Genomic DNA, 17,238 nt, shown 5'->3' with positions numbered 1-17,238 from the left:
CTACTTCTCTAAAAAAAGGTGACTGAGTACAATCTTCACATATTTGTTTCTCAGTGTAACAACCAGAGGGTTTAGGATTGGGGTGACCACAGTGTGGACAAGAGCTGTAAACTTCCTTGCTCATGAGGGTTACTCTTGGATGGTTGCAAGTAGGTGAAGATGATGCTCTCATAAAACAGGGATAACCCTGTCACATGAGAACAAGTTTGAATGCCTTCCTTTGTCTTTCTGCTGACTTGATCTTTAACAGTTCGAGCCATGAGACTGTATCAGGCCAGGCAACAACAATAAAACTGTATAGGTACATTTCTATTTCTATCTACACAGGATAGTTGTTTAATGAGTGCCATCTTACAGAAGAAATGGTCAGTGTGATTGTTCCCACACTGTGGTAGCAATATGTTGAGTGTAGACCCCACCAACTTGGTGATCAGACCCCCAGCACATGAAGTAAAGGCTAGGCCTACACAAAGCTTTGGTGGCATGATAATAGTATAGTGAAGAGGCCTGTAGATAGAAGCATAGTGATAATATGATGTGACTGCCAGGAGAACATAGTCTGTTTCCCTAGCTAGTGGGAAATGAAGCTAGTGGGACAGCACGTCCTCCAAAACTTATGGTTTTCTCTTGTCCCCATAAGCAAAAGTTGTAGAACAATGTTTCATGTCTAGGTTAGTAAGAAAGTAATAGATGGGTGTGTGAAGATTCGTATCTATACACGAGACCAGAATGACGATGCTAATGCCTTTAATATTATGACATAGAAAATTGAAACAAGCATGAAAAGATAGGTTCCAGAGAGGGTTTTGCAGAAAGGCCAAGGAAGATGCCGACTTCTGGTTAACTAACATTTACAATTCCCATCATCAAACCAAGCTGAGTGTAAGCAAAATGACTATTTGTGTGTATATAGAGGGCATAGAGAGTACGAGAAATAGTGATCCCATGATAACAAGATACAAAAAAATACACTGGTTTTGAAAGTTTCCTCAATTATTGTTGTTAAGTGCCATAGAGTCGCAGATGACCCATAGCGACACTATGAATGAAAGTCTTGAACACCAAATTTTCATTTTTTTCTCCAAGTTCATAGTTTCTGGAGGCAAGCTTTTTTTTGAAAGTGGTTGCCACCTCTGTTTCCAAGCTTGTTTTATCCTCAGTTTTACCGGGATTAAATTACTCGTCTCTGGAAGCAAATGAGGACACTTTTGAGTAGACATTACTTTGCCCGCTTAACAGGAAAACCAGTAAAGCTCTTAAAAAGAAAAACCTGTAGGTCAGCAAAAGGAAAAGCCTTTGTGTAGTGAGGAATGTGTTGCTAATTTTTTTTAAATTTTATTATTATTTTTTGTTTGTTTTAATGAAAGTTTACAGAATTAGGGTTTCCATTCATTCACTGTTGCACTTTTCTCCTTGCCCCCCAATTCAGACTTCTCCTTGAACAGGGAAAGACAAAAAAAGCCTTTCATTGTTATGCAATCCCTCCCCTCAAGTCCACTCCACTGAGAAGCCTTCATTCTGAACTTTAGTTATGACAATAATATCCAATAATATATCCCTTTTAAACAGGTCTCTCCCTCATCTGTTTCAATGCAGTATACATCATTTCTCCCCTACTTCTCTGTCTTCCCTCAACCCTGGTGTCAGTCCCGTTTTACCAAAGTGGCCCTATGCTATATTTGTCCTTTTGTGACTGAAATATTTCACTCAGCATAATGTCCTTCAGGGTCACCCATTTTGCATTATATTTCATGAGTTTCTTGTTTTTCAATTCTGCTTAGAATTCCATTATGTGAATATACCAGAGCTTCTCTATCCATTCGTTTGTTGATGGGCACTTGGGTTGTTTCCAGCTCTTTGCTATTGCGAACAAAGCTGCAATAAACATGAGTGTGCGTATATCTGCTTGGGTGGCGGTTATGGTTTCTTTAGGGTAAATTCCCAGTAGTGGAATTGCTAGACCAAATGAAATTTCTAGTTGCAATTTTTGATAAAGTGTCATACAGCCTTTCACAATGGTTGCACCATTTTACGCTCCTTTCACCAGTGAATAAGGGTTCCAGTTTCTCCACAACCTCACAAGCATTTGGTGTTTGCAGTTCTGTAATTTTGCTTTTCTTACTGGGGTGAGATGATATCTCATAGTTGTTTTGATATGCTTCTCTCTTAGAGCTGAGACTTTGAACATTTCTTCATATGTTTGTTTGCCATCTGAATGTCTTATTTGGTGGAGTGTCTATTTATATACTGTGCCAATTTTTTAATTGTTTTTTTTTTAATTTTATTTTATTATTTGTGTGTGTGTGTACTGTCAAATCAGATCTAACTGGTACAGGAGGAGATTGTCCCTCCTTCCCCAGCAGTTTAATTGGTTATTTACCTTTATTTTGTTCTGGTGCTCTAGTATTTTATAAATTCTAGATATAAGTCCCTTATCTGACATGTCATTACCAAATATTTTTTTCTCAATCTGTGTCTTCCCTTTTACCCTATTGGAGAAGTTTGTAGATGTGCATAGGGATTTGATTCTTAGAAGGTCCTGCTTATCTATTTTATCTTCTCCTGGTTGTAGATTTTTCAGGATGCTTGGAAGACTGTTTATGTTGTGGATTAGGGCTTCTAGAGTTCTTCCAAGCTTTTCTTTAATGAAGTTTATGGTCCTTGGTTTTAGTTCTAGATCCATAATCCACTTTGAATTGCTTTTTGTATATAGAGTGAGGTGTGGCTTTTGCTTGACTTTTCTGCAGATAGTTTTCCAATTTTACCAACACCATTTGCTAAAAAAGGCTGTTGTTTCCCCACTTAACTGATTTCATCTCCTTGTCAAAAATCAGTTGGCCATAGGTAGATGGGCTGATATCTGGTTCTCACTTCTATTCCATTGATCTATGTTTCTGTCATTGTACCAGTACTATGCTGTCTTAACCACCAGGGCGGTGTAGTAGGATTTGAAATCAGGGAGTGAGATGCCTCCTACCTTGTTTCTCTTTTTAAAGAGTGCTTTGCTTATTCGGGGCCTCTTTCCAAAATGTGTTCCTTCTTACTCTGTTCCAGAATGCTGATCTTAGGACACTCCTATCTTCCCATATCTTCAGTTGCTCCTGGAAAATCTCTGAAACTTTTTTTGCAACAAGGAAAATAAAATATAACAAGTATTAATTATTTTTTTCAAATTTTTAGAAAAGAAATTTATGATAAATGATGTTTTTCTAGATTTGGAGAATACTTAGTTGAACTGTATACTTAATGGTCATATCTCTAAAGAGTGGGATCAGATCTTATTTATGACTATAAATAAAATTAATCAGATAAAACAAATATGAGTACACATTTGCATCCAGAGTATTTTAGAATTTAAGGGGATATCTCTATTTTGTATATATTAACTTGAAGCTGGAGAGCTTTATGTATTTTCTAAAATTTAGACGTGAAACTTCTGTGCAATGTGGATTTTACCGCACTACAATTCTGAAACACACATTTGATTAAAGCCAACCAGGATAGCAGAAATATACTGACAGAAGCATGCAGGGAACACATTACAGCCCTCTACTAATAAAGAATAAGTGTCAGCTGTTAAAACATGGTCCTAAAGTGGATGTAGAGAGATCAATTAGGACAGCTGTGTGTTCCAAATCTTAACAGGTCATTAGAATCACCACAGAATGAGGAATGAGAACATAGAATAAATAAAAGGCTAAGCCAAGATCAGTAGCCTCTGCTGTATGTTTCAGAGTACTTTGTGCAGAAGGCCAGAAACTCTAAAAATTCACATCTGCTGATGTGCAGAAAATGTGTAAATGCCTCCAATTGATATGGTCATATATAAATAGTTCATAGAATATTTGAGATAAGATAAACTTTGTTATGATCGACTTTGGTTTTATTCCTAGATATATCTTACTCAAATAATAAATAAAAAATAGAAATAGCTTACTCAAAGATCAGAGAAGTTCATAACAAGTACTAGAACCAAATGAAAGATCACCTGATTATTTATACAAAGATTCTCAATAAATATAGACGCTCATAAAGCCACAAAAATCTATTGAAATGGTTGTTGTGAAAACTTACTGCTCAATATGGGGCTCTAAACCAAGTTCTGTGTCACTAACTACAAAGAAAAATGGTGCAGTGGAAGTCAAGAAAATCATCTTGATAAAATCTTGTCTTTTAATTATGCAGTGACTAATTGCATCCTTGGAAATGATCGTATCATTACGTACCATTGCATTGGTTCTGACTCAGAGCAAAGCTATATGAAAAAGCAAAACTGTTCCATCAAGTTTCCGATGTAATCTTTACAAAAGCAGATTACTAGATCTTTTCTCTTGTGAAGTTGATTTAAAGAACTAGGAAAGTAGAAAGAAAAGTAAAAAAAAAAAAAATACTAACAAAAAACCCCCAACCCAGTTTACATGATATGAGGAATTAGGAAAATAAGGAAAGAAAAAGAGAACCAGCTTACATATACCCATACCACCTAACATTTTAGCTTAAATATAATTACATAATTGCACCTAGCTAAGCATTCGTTAAATCCTAAATAAAGGTATGAGAAACAGCAAGGGCCTGGTGTCAAAAAAGTACCATCTCACCATATAAGGGATATTGTTTTAATATCTAAAGACAAAAAAGAATGAAGGTATTTTTCAGAAGACAGACAAGACTGGATAAAACTAGGTCACACATATAACAGCAGAGAAATTACCTAATTGAGTAGTGTGATCCAAAACGGTGATTAAAAGATGGAAGGAAGCAGGACTCAAACCAGAGGCCAGAGTGACGGAAGCATGTATCAACATCCTCTAAGGATTCTTGCCTACACCTCCCAGACTCCCTCCCTTGCAAAGAATTCTATTTTGAAGTTATATGTGAACACAGAAAAGGAATGAGAATTGCAGTCATCTGATCAAAATCTTGCAGGCATCATCCCTTTGCTCTTGAAAAGAAACACCCCTCCTCATGAGAAACATCACTAGAAAAGCTCTGAGCATTTATTGCTCAGGTAGAGATACTTCCATTCTTCTCAGGCATTGAATATTGTCCTCTTGCAGAGTTTTCCTATTATTTAATAAATCTATACATTTCTTACTCTGTAACAGACCTGTAAACTTTTCTTCTGCCAAATTATCTCACTTTTCAGTCATTATTAAGATCCAGCAACATAGAGACAAGTAGGTTTGAATTACTGAACTTTCAATTAGCAGCTGTGTACTTACTTACTGCAAACTAAGGTTCCTTCTTGGATGTTGACAAACAGTTGAAACACCAAAGATATTAAGAATCTAAAAAACAAAGAATTTAAATGAACAAGAGTCCATCAATCTTAACTGGAATTCCCAGAGACTCTGTGGTTCTTAGTTTTCTTAAAGAACTAGTTAAAACAAAACAGAAAATCTCTACAAACACAAGGATGTGAATTAATGATAGTAAGTTAGGAGAGTAAGTTCTCTTCATGCAAGGAGACAAGTTGCATAGTGGGCAGTATTGATGGCAAACACCTGAAAAACCTACTGCTATCTACGTAGTTTCATTTATTAGCAACTCTGTAAGAGCGAGTCGAGCTGCCTCATAGGGTTTCCAAGACTATACACCTTCACGGTACTAATCTGTTCATCTTTCCACTGAGGAGGGACTTTTGTGTTATGATCACTGACCATTTTGTATGCAGTTAAGTACATGGCTCTATGAATTTAAAAGTAGTAGAGCAGGCAAGGAAATTTGAAGCCCTAAAAACATTGGAAATCTCTACCAATGGTGGTAAAAGTGTTCTGTTCAATTCAACTGTAGATAAAAAGTATACTTTTGATACAGGATGAGGTTGGATGAAGGGGGAAAAACCCCCACTTTTCTTTTTTTAAACTGGTGATATAAGGAGTGAGGATGGCTCCCAGTCTTCACAAAATGAGAAAAATATCCTGATCTCAAAGAGCAGATAGAAAGGCCATGTATTCCTAAGGCTTTTATCCCCTAGAGCTTTTAGGAAGGAGACAAAGGTAGAGCTGTATACCATGGGAGTGCAATTTGAGGGTAAAGGAGCTTTGGGGATCTTTTCCCTATTGAATGGTTGAGCACAATTTGAATTGCATAAAATATATTAAATAACATACACACCAAAAAAAGAAAAAAACTTTTTTTCAATAAAAACAATATCATTGTTTTAAATTTTTTATATTACAAAACAATTTGAAAAGCTTCACCATCAGCTCTCTTTCTAGTATTTATCATGCAGTGGGGGTTGACGTGGTTAGATGCTATCACTGTGTCATTCCATCTTGTTGAGAGCATGTGATGGTTATAAAAAGTGAAAACCTCTAAGTTGGCTTTGACCTGAAATGCTGTAGTAAATCAGATATCTCACTGTCATCAATCAGTTCTGACTCATAGGACCATGCATTAGTTTATGAAGCTGTACATCTTTTTAGGAGACTACCTATTTTTTGCCTCCAGAGCAGCTGGTGGAATTTAACTGATGACCTTTTGGTTAGTGGTCCTATACATTATGCACTAATGACCAAGGTTCTTTAAAGAAGATAGATCATTTGTAAACTATATTAGAAGCATAAACATAAACAGTCTCTTAACTTCTAACCATGAAGAAAAGAAATACCTTTTACATTATCTCTGCTTTTGGGAAAAAGATATAACATTACATCCCACTGACAATTGCAGTTCAGGATTAGATGAGAATTTCATATACAAATCATGCATTTCTTCTAATTTACTGAGAAAGGGCAAAGGAAACTATGAAGAAATCTTTTTCAGACTCTGGTCACCTTCAATAATCTTCAACTCTAGCTATACGCTACCACCAGTGAATTCTATCTGTATTTAGGCACTTTATCTTGAGAAATAGATAAAGAAATCTGACATCTAAAGTTGTATACTCTATTTTTTTTACCTTACATTGTAGGTATAATTGCTAAGCCTTATTTTCTAGTTCTGAATTTTGGAAAGTCTAACATGGCTTATTATGATAACTTCTTTTAGTGAAAAGAACTTATGCATGTCTAATCTGAGATTTTCTTTATTAAATTTCTAAAACAAAATCTCATGCAATAGTAATTACAAAGAAGGAGAAAAGGAAGACTTAAAAAAAGACTCATTAAACCTTAGAGTCTTGCAACAATTTCCAATTAATTATAGTTAAACTCTTGTATGTGTAAGTTGCTTTTTAGTTGTTTTCTAAAAGCAAGGAAACTTTTGTGTGTGTGTGTGTGTAGCAAATTAAACAAAAATTACTTTAAGAAGAGGAAGTAGTGGAGGAAAGAGCAAATCCGTTGTCTTTGAGTTGGCCCTGATTCATATTGGTCTATTTGTGTCAAAGCAAAACTGTGGTCCACAGAATTTTCAACAGTTGATGTTTCAAAAGTGTATCAGTGGGGCTTTATTGTCCTGAAATTTGACACTCTAATGGGTAAAGAGTTGTATTATCCTCCCCCACAAAAGGCAGATTCTATAGGAATGTGAGTTATAAATTAATCTGGAACCACTTCTCAATAAGTTCTTGACATTTTCTATACTAATTTTAACAATTAACAAGACAGCAACATAAACTAATTTACTGTGTTTGTTGTGTCTTTTTTAGTTGGAACTGCCTCCAGTGGCTTTTCAGAAATTGTAAAATTACACCAAAAGAGATTGCCATCATTCTCCCATGGAGCATCTTGTAGATTTGAACAATGTGCATTTGGGTTGGTAGTGCAACCTCTTACACTTAGCCCATCGGAGCTCCCTAAACTAATATATTGTTATAGTTATGTACTGTAGAGTTGTAATCAACTCATAACTCATCCGCCAGTGAGTTTTGAAAGGCAATACATTTCATGGGCAAATATTTCCCATCTTTCTCCTGCATAGCAGTTGGTGGATTAGAACTGCGTGGTTGAACTTCAGGTCAATAGTGCAATTCCTTACCACTAGGCCACCAGATCTCCCTTAAACTAATATACAAGTAAGAACTACAGATGCTACTGTCACTGACATTAAATAGTCATAGTGCAACTTTGTAGTCTCAATATATTCAAGTAATGATTATTAAAAACAGTATTGGTATTAACTTGGAAGACTGAAAAATGAAATTCAACCTATTTTTCCCAAGGAAATAACAACTGTGATAAATATATCTGTACACCAATGTTCTTTTCTGTATAATTTTACAATATCACAGAGATGGAAATAATAATTTATTATCCATAAAAATGCTTATTGGAAACTATGGTCCATTCATACAATGGAATGCTATGTTATTAATGGAATGCTATGGCTACTAGTGGAATAATATTAATAAAGAATAAAGAAATTGTGAAAAACTACATAATGAATCAAGATGACATTATACTAAATTAAAGAGTCCATTAACAAAAGGGCAAATATTACATAAGACTACTGTTATTAAAAGGAGCTCTAGTGGCATCATGGTAAGATACTGAGCTGAAATTCTACTTTTTTTAATTATTATTAAATTTTATTAGTTTTAATGAACATTTACAGAGATTTTGGGTTTTCATTCATTCATTGTTGCACTGTTTTCTCTACCCTCCTCCCTAGTTCTAGGCTGAAATTCTTAAGGGACAGAGTTCAAGTCCACCATGTGCTCCATGGGAAAAAGATGGGCAATCTGCTCCCATGGGATTTATTGCCTCTGAAAACCCGTTGGAGGGTCAGCAATGGGTCAGCTCTGACTTGATGGTACTCAAAACTAAAACAACAATTATTTAAGAGTTAAATGGTTACATACAAAATAATTCTTCAATAATTACCAAGGCTGGGAAAAGAAGGAGAGAGGAGTATAAAGTAATAGACAATAGACATTTATAAAAATAGGTGAAAGGAAAGGCAATGTACAATAAGATAATGGTCAGATATTGTGCGTATTTGGGGTTTTAACACTAAATGTATATGAATGATTGCATAAAAAATCAGTACACTTTGTAAGCTCTCACTCAAATTACAATTAAAGAAATAGATTTAGTAAAAAATCAACTTTCTATCCTTAATGGAGATTAATTTCAAAATTAGGAAAAATGATGCTATTCTCTTATGATTAAAAACATTCTTAAAGTATAAATAAAATAATTCATCTACTCTCCTGCAAAATACAGCAAAGAAGAATCATATTTTCCCTTTAACACTTTCAAAGGGAAGTTGCACACCTTAATGAAATATGAAAATGCTTTCATTGAATACTAACATTTTTATGATGCCACAAAAATATGTGTGTGTATATAGATAGATATAGATATATAGATATATAGATGATATATAGATATATAAATATATCTTAAATCAATTCTCATACTATTGCTAGATCCAGAAAACACTTGTAAACAATAAGTTTATATTTTCTTCAAAGGATTCTGAGATTTCAATATTTTTCTTTTTTTATTTTTAACTTTAAAGTTTGGTGTTGTTTGGGGTTTTTTTTTGTGAGATTTCAATATTTTTCTTGTTTTGTTTCTTTTATTATCCTCCCAAAACTCCAGCTATTTTTATGGAAAACCAGTCTATTTTGATGGCTCTTTATCATCTAATATTATCCATAACTGAGACTAATAGAAGTCAGTTTAAATTTACATAAAATTTAGTGTGTTTCAGTCTCTAGAACCAATCACTGAAAGGTAATCAGATAAGGTAGAAAAGACAACAAAGTCCTGAAGGCTGCTGCAGGAGACAGAATAAGGTAGGGGTGTGTGTGTGTGTGTGTGTGTGTGTGTGTGTGTGTGTGTGAATAGAATCTAGGTTATCTTCCAATTAGATAGAGTAGATGTAGGAGTTAAGCAAATATCCTTACATAAACTGGGCTAGAGCGTAACCATAGATATATGTGATATTTCTCTCTGCTAATTGATCTCCTATTCAGTGTAGACAAAATCTTTTTAGTCAATAAGTGTTCAAAAACATGCCAATAAAGTTTCACCTTCTCTAAAGTTCTATTAGGAACTTCGGTGGTGCTGTTAACCCACATGTGATTCCTCTCTACCAGTTCAAATTCACTATTCCCTCTGAGCAGGAAAGATGAGCAATTTTCTACTATGCAGTTTATAGCTATGAAAAAGCCATTGGAGGGTTACCTACAAGTCCATTCCAACTTGATGACAATGAGTTTCTATTAAAGTTATCTTGAAGGTGGTAGTGATGATAGAAACATGAGAAGAGAAAGCTTATGCTAGGTTTCATATTACTGTTAGGTGCCATCAATGCAACTGCAACTCATAGTGACACTATGAACTACAGATCTGAGCCTGTCTTATCCTGTGACATCCTTGACAACTCTGATATACCTGAGTCCATTGTTACAATTACTCTGTCAATTCACCTTGTTTAGGGTCTTCTTTTCTTTCACTGACTCTTCCACTTTCCTAGCATGGTGTCTTTTTCTAAGAAGTGGTCTCACCTGACAATATGCCCAAAATACTTGAGATAAGGAATCACCATTCTAGCATCTAGTTTTGGGTTGTTGTTGTTGTTATGTGCCTTTGAGTTGCTTGCGACTCATAGTGACTCTGTGTACAACAGCCCTAAATTCTGCTCTGTCCTGTGCCAATCGCACTGTCTCCCACACACCCATCCCGATTACCCCAGTCACTGAATCTATCCATCACATAGAGGGCCTTCCCCTCCTGCGCTGTCCCTCCACCCTCCCAAGCATGATGTCCTTCTCCAAGGACCGGTCTCTCCTCACAACATGTCTAAAGTATGTTAGACGGAGCCTCAGAATCCTTGCCTCCAAGGAGCCACCCGGTTTAACCCTTTCCAGGATGAATCTGTTTGTTTTCCTAGCAGTCCATGGTATTCTCAATACTCTTCTCCAGCACCACAGCTCAAAGGCATCAATTCTCCTTCTATCCTTCTTGGTCATTGTCCAACTCTCTGATGCAGACTTTCCCATGGCAATGCACCTTTTAATTTCCTGGCTACTGGTGCCAAGAGTGTTGGGTAGAATAAAAAAAAACACAAAAAAAACAAAACCAAAAACCCACCACCACCACCACACAAATATTTGAAGAAAAATAGTATTGTAAAATAGAATATTTCATAAAGTAAAAATATTCTATGGTACTAAGTTGCTCATTGCCATCTAGTCAGAACAGATTTATAGTTGATTCTTCATCCAATTTTCTGAGATTGTAAATCACCTGGGAAGGAATTTCCTATCTTTCTCTTCAAGGAGCACCTGGTAGATTCAACTGCTAGATTCAAACTGCCAGAGAGACATCACTTTTGAATTAGCAGTACAATGCTGTACAGACCACACCACCAGATTTCTGTGGCAAGAAAATAGAAATTTTTTTAAAAGAAATCATTGTTTTTGTTTAGGTGATTTGTTTTTCCAAATGTAATTGACTGTGTAACTTTCACAGAAAGTTCTTATGCTTGAAATTAGTCCATTTGTATGCACATTATTAGATATGACAGTAAGTAATTATTGTCAGAAACTCAATTTTCAGCTAGCATAAGTAGAATTTCAATGATTTGGAATCTTCTGAATGGCTCATTCAAGAATATTCCATAGGGCAAAAATTATTACAAAAGTGACTTATTAGACATAGCAGAAACCCCTCTAGAAAGCTCCTCTCTTCAAATAGGGCACCTGAATTAATTACTTACAGGGAATATTTCACCTCTCTAAGGACCCAAAGGAATAAGTCTCTGTGAGGACGCACCCATGTCATCGAGTCCATTCTCCTGTGACTAAGTCTGGATCTGTTCTACATTCTTCTCAACTGAAGAAAACCTTCATCTTTCTGACAAAGTTCTGAACTTTCCACATCTCAATTCCTGACTTCTCTGCATTTCTTCCTTCTTTCACCTTTAAGGTAAACTGAATACAAGAGGCTAATCTAGGTTTTACTGCATTTATTATTAATGGCAGCTTTTTCTTCTAGTATATTTCATAGACATGTTCCTAAAGAAGATCTGCTTATATTTTCAATGATCTTTCTAGGTAGAATGAAGTACCTGCTTTATTCTGAAATACTAACAAATAGTCTTTTTGGAGTTAATTATGACTTTCTTTCCACCACAACCATCAATTTTTAGATTCATACTTATATTAGGAAAGAAAAGTTAAAAATATAACTATATGTATATACAAATATATATTTCTAGATGTCATAGCAAAAAAAGAGACATTGGCTGAAAATATCGAAACAGAAAGCTAATCTCAGTGAGCTTTAAGTATTTATCAGGCCTTACACTGAAAATACTACTAAGACAAAACAAGCAAGTATTAAAATACAAATTTTCTACCATCTTACATGACTGTGGAGATAAGTTATTTGAAAAAAGATAAATGAATATTGGCCAGAACTTGGGAAATAACATGAATATATTAGCGTAAAAGATAAAAGAAACACAATTTTTGGGTGAATTGAGATACTGAATATAAAAATTTTAAAGAAATAGGTAAAATCAACTTGATAATTTATGGGGAACAATTTCCAAGATAGGAATAGATGGATACTTAGGAAGCAAATTATGTACCAATTTGAGTAGCCATAGAATACAACTATCATGTTATGCATTTATTCAATAGTTTTTTATAGACCAAAGCTATGCAGAACATTAAGGAAACAAGGAAAACTTAAGCACAGAGCAAGCTCCTAATATGTTCACAAGGCAGATGAGAGACTGAAGAAACATTCTAATTAACAAAACAATCTGCAGTAAAACATAGACACAAAAAGGAAGCAGTTAGAGGAAGTTTCACAAAGAGGACAAGACTTGACTCAGGTCTGGTAGAATAAATAGCTCTGCAGAAAGTTATTTTCAGGAGACAGACAGAAACTATCACATGTAAAGAAACAAAGACGTGAATACTTGGGTTTTCAAGGAAGATTGAAACAAGTTATGGAGACTTTAGCTTGAGAAGAGGAAGAGAAAGATAGCAAAGACTATACCAGAGATAGCTTAAACACTAAATGTTGGTTTTTGAGGGCCCCTAAATGTGTTTAAATACTGAAGTGATAAAATGATAATTGCAACTTCAGGATACTATTCAAGCATATTAATATGGATAGATTAGTTTGACATAGGTTAGGGAGGACTCTAGCAACAAAATGATCAGTGAAGGATAACTAATGTCACAGTTTGGAAATAAGATAATTCAATTCTTTCTTAATTATAAAAAAAGGGGCCTCAGTTAGTCTAGTGGATAGGTAATTGCTCTGCCAACTCAAAGATGGACAGTTGAAATCCACCAGCTACTATGAAGAAGTAAGATGGGCAATTTCCTTGCTTATGATTTACAGCCTCTCAAAATTAGCTGTATCGATTATGAATCGTTCTGATTTAATAACAATACGCTGAGTTGTTTGTTTTAAAGATCAGAAAAAATTCTGTTTTTCTGTTATTACCAATATTTGGTAAACCAACCATAGCTGAGGCCGTAGGTACTGACTCTTCTACCCAGAGCCACATTTGAAGTCACTGTACCTGTGGCTGGAAAATGTAAATATTGGTGTATTTATTTTGCACACAAAATTTGGGATTTTTTTCTTCTAGTATCATAAGATACAATCTTTTGGTTTTTTAACTCCACTGTCACTTCAACATTCCTTTTCCTTATTTTGGAGTCTTTAAAAACCAGTGCCTGTTTCAGAGTCTATTCTGACATGCGTTTTGGTCTTTACTTTCTTCTCTGTCTTGGTAATGATCCTTTATCTTTTTGACAGACTATGTCTTTGATGTCATCTCACAATTTATCTGAGCTTTGGTCATTAGTTTTCAATGCATCAAATCTTTTCTTTAGATGGATTTTAAACTCAAGTGAAATAAACTCACAGTCTTATTATAGCTTTGGGGCCTTCTTTATGTTTTCTTTGGCTTCAGTTTGAACTTTCACATGAGTAATTGATAGTCTGTTCCAATTAATGCCTGGCTTGATTTTGACTACTGGTATTTCAGCATATTTATACAATGGCTTTTTTTTCTACAAATGCAGTCAATTTGATTTCTGTGTAGTCCATTAGGTAAGGTTCATGTATATAGTCAACATTTATATCTTTAAAAAGAAATAGTTGGAATATGGTGTTCTTTACATACAATTCTATCATGCAATCTCCCACTTCATTTCTGTCACCAAAGTCATATTTTCTGATTACCAGACCTTCTTTTGTTTCCTACTTTAGTATGCTTGTTGTTATATACTGTCGAGTCAACTCTGACTCATAGGGACCCTAAGTACAGCAGCTCTGAACCCCGCTCTATCTGAAGTCAATTTCATTGTCTGTGATGCACTTTCTCCCATTATGCCAGTCACTTAGTCAATCCATCTCATCCAGGGTATTCCTCTCTTGCCCTGCCCTGTAATTCTTCCAAACATGTTATCCGTCTTCAAGGATTGTTCCCTCTTTTCAACATGCCCTTTCTATGCCAGATGAAGCTTCTAAATCTTTACATCCAAGCAGAAGTTTGTTTTCACCCTCTCTAGAAGGGACCTGTTTGTTCTCTTATTAGTTCATGGTATATTCAATACTCTTCCCCAGCACCACAACTCAAAGGCATCAATTCTATTTGTATCATCCTTAGTCATTGTCTAGCTCTCTGATTCATAGCAAGTAATTGTGAAGAAAATGGTCTGGATCAGGTGCACCTTAGTCTCCAGACTGAAATCATTGCTCTTCACTACTCTGGAGAGGTCCCTGACAGCAGACTTTCCCAATGCAATTAGTCTTTTGATTTCCTAGCTGCTAGTATCAAGAGTGTTGATTGTGAAGCTCAAGCTACTAACAATCTCAATCCCTTCACCAGCTATCATGATGCTGCCAGTTGGCCCAGTGGTGAGAATCTTTCTTCTTTTGATGTTGAACTTAAATCTATATTGAAGGCTGAAGTCCTTGACCATCTGCAGCAAATGCCTCAGGTCCTCCTCAGTTTCGGCAAGCAAAGTTTTGTTATCTGCATAATGCAATTTTTTTTAAATTAATCTTCCTCCAATCCTGATACCACATTTCTCTTCATGGAGCCCAGCCTCCTATATGATCAATTCCACATATAGATAGAAGAGGTGTGGAGATAGGATGCAACCCTGGCATCAACTTTTCCTGATTTTGAACCATGTAACATTTCCTTGCTCTGTTCTGATGACTGTCTCCTAGTCCAAGTATAGATTTAAGTACAGTCTTTAAACTGAAATTCTTATTCTTTAGAAATTTGAATAGGTTCTTTTTATTTTTAAAGGCATAGTTCAGATTTATTGTTTATAAGCTCTCTATAATAGTAATTGATTCAACGGCATCCAGTAAAAACAATGTTGCAAACATGTAACTCACCCTTATTATTTTACAGTTTCAAAATATTTAGAATTTTTAGCAGATTTCCCCAATGTAATGCATCTTTTGATTTCTCAACTGCTTTTACCATGTGTTGAGATGTTGTTGGTTGTTCTAAGTAAAATTAATTCATTACAACTTCATCTGTGTATTGGCCCAGTGACAATTTTATTTTCTTGATGTTAAGATACTACTTTTATTGAAGATTATAGTTTTTTTGTCTTCTTCAGTAAGTACTTCAAAGTTTCTTTTCTTTAAAATGTTTTTAAAACAGGTAATAATAAAATGATGTAAGCTTCAATGACAATATGAAAGCAGCCAACTGTTGTTTAGGAAAGACAATGAATGAAGACAATAATACATTACTGTTCTTTGTACTGTTTAGCAATTAATTTCTTTGGTTTTCCTCAGATTTGTAAATACAATCTCAAAAGTTTCTTTCTATAAGCATGATTGTGTTATCTACTTAAAGCTGGTTGTTACTGAGGCTTCTTCCAGTCTTGACTTAGCCCAGGCAATATATCTTTTGATTTAGTGGTACCGAGGATGTTGATTGTTCATCCAAGGTAAATGAAATAATTGACAGTTTCAATCCTTTCTCCATCTACAATAATGTTAATTGTTGGTCCTGAAATGAGAACCTTTGTTTTCTTGATGTTATAATGTAGCCCACAAAGAAGGCTGTAGTGTTTGATCTTCTGCAGAAAATGTTTCATATCCTTTTCACTTTCAACAAATAAAGTTGTGTTGCAAGTTGTTGATGAGTCTTCCTCTAATCCTGATACCATATCCTTCTTCACAGATACTGGCTTCACTGATTATTTACTCAGCATACAGATTGAATAGATGTGGAGGAAAGATACAACCCTGGATGCATAACATTGATTTTAAAGCATGCAGTGTTCCCTTTCTCAGCTTATCGGTCTGGCTATAGATTTCATATAAGTACAATCAAGTTCTGGGATTCCAATTCTTCTCAATATTAGACATAATGTGTTATGATTCACATACTCAAATGCCTTTGCATAGTTAAGAAAACTCAAATACACATTCCTTTAGTATTCTTCACTTTTTTGATAGGATCTATCTGAGATTAGGAATGACATCCCTGGTGCCACAGCCTCAACTAAATCCTGCTTGAACTTCTGACAGGTCGCTGTGTATTGCTCAAGTAATTTTTGAATGATCTTCAACAATATTTTGCTTGCATGAGATATTAATGATATTGTATAATAATGTCCACATTCTGTTGGATCGCCTTTCTTGGGAATGGGGACAAATATAGATCTCTTCCAGTCAGGTAACTGTTTTCCAAATTTTCTGGCATAAACTGGTGAGCATATCCAGGACTGCTTCTGTTAGATGAAACATGTCAATTACTATTCCATCAATTCCTAGGGCCTTTTTTTCTTTTCTCTTTTTCTCCCTTTTCTTTTCTTTTTTGCCAGTGTCTTCAGTGCAGCTTTAAATTCACCTGCCATTATCACTGGCTGTCAATCATATGGTACTTCTGAAATTTTTCACTGTCAATCAATTCTTTTTGGTAGAGTGATTATGTGTATTATTCCCATCTTTTGATGCCTCCTGATTCATTCAAGACTATGCCCATAGCATCTCTCAGTTTTACAATGCAAGTCTTGAATTTGTTTTTATTTCATTCAGCGTGAGAAATGCAGAATGAATTTTCCCCTTTTTATTGTCTGACTTCAGCTCTTTGCACATCCCATTATAATATTTTGCTTTATTTCTTGAGTTGCCTTTTAAAATCTATTAATCTCTTTCACTTCAGCATGTCTTTCTTTTGTTTTGGCTCCTCCACATTCTAATACAATTTTCATAGTCTCTTCTGACATCCATTCTGGTTTTTTTTCTTTCTCATCTCTCTTTGTAATAACCTTTTGGTCTCTTCATGAATGATATCTTTGATGTCCTCTCCAGTTTCTCTGGTTTTCAATCATTG

At 35.0% G+C, this 17,238-nt stretch overlaps 1 pseudogene; it reads right to left on the bottom strand.

The window, feature by feature from the left end:
- Positions 1–4,154, bottom strand: LOC102875021 (annotated as a pseudogene).
- Between the last annotated feature and the right edge of the window lie 13,084 nt (positions 4,155–17,238).

This window comes from Elephantulus edwardii, unplaced genomic scaffold, assembly GCF_000299155.1.
Source record: "Elephantulus edwardii isolate Elephantulus edwardi_28Jun2011 unplaced genomic scaffold, EleEdw1.0 scaffold00133, whole genome shotgun sequence".
NCBI classification, from domain to species: Eukaryota; Metazoa; Chordata; class Mammalia; order Macroscelidea; family Macroscelididae; genus Elephantulus; species Elephantulus edwardii.
Note: the sequence above shows the minus strand (reverse complement) of the source record. Positions and strands in the feature narration are given on the sequence as shown.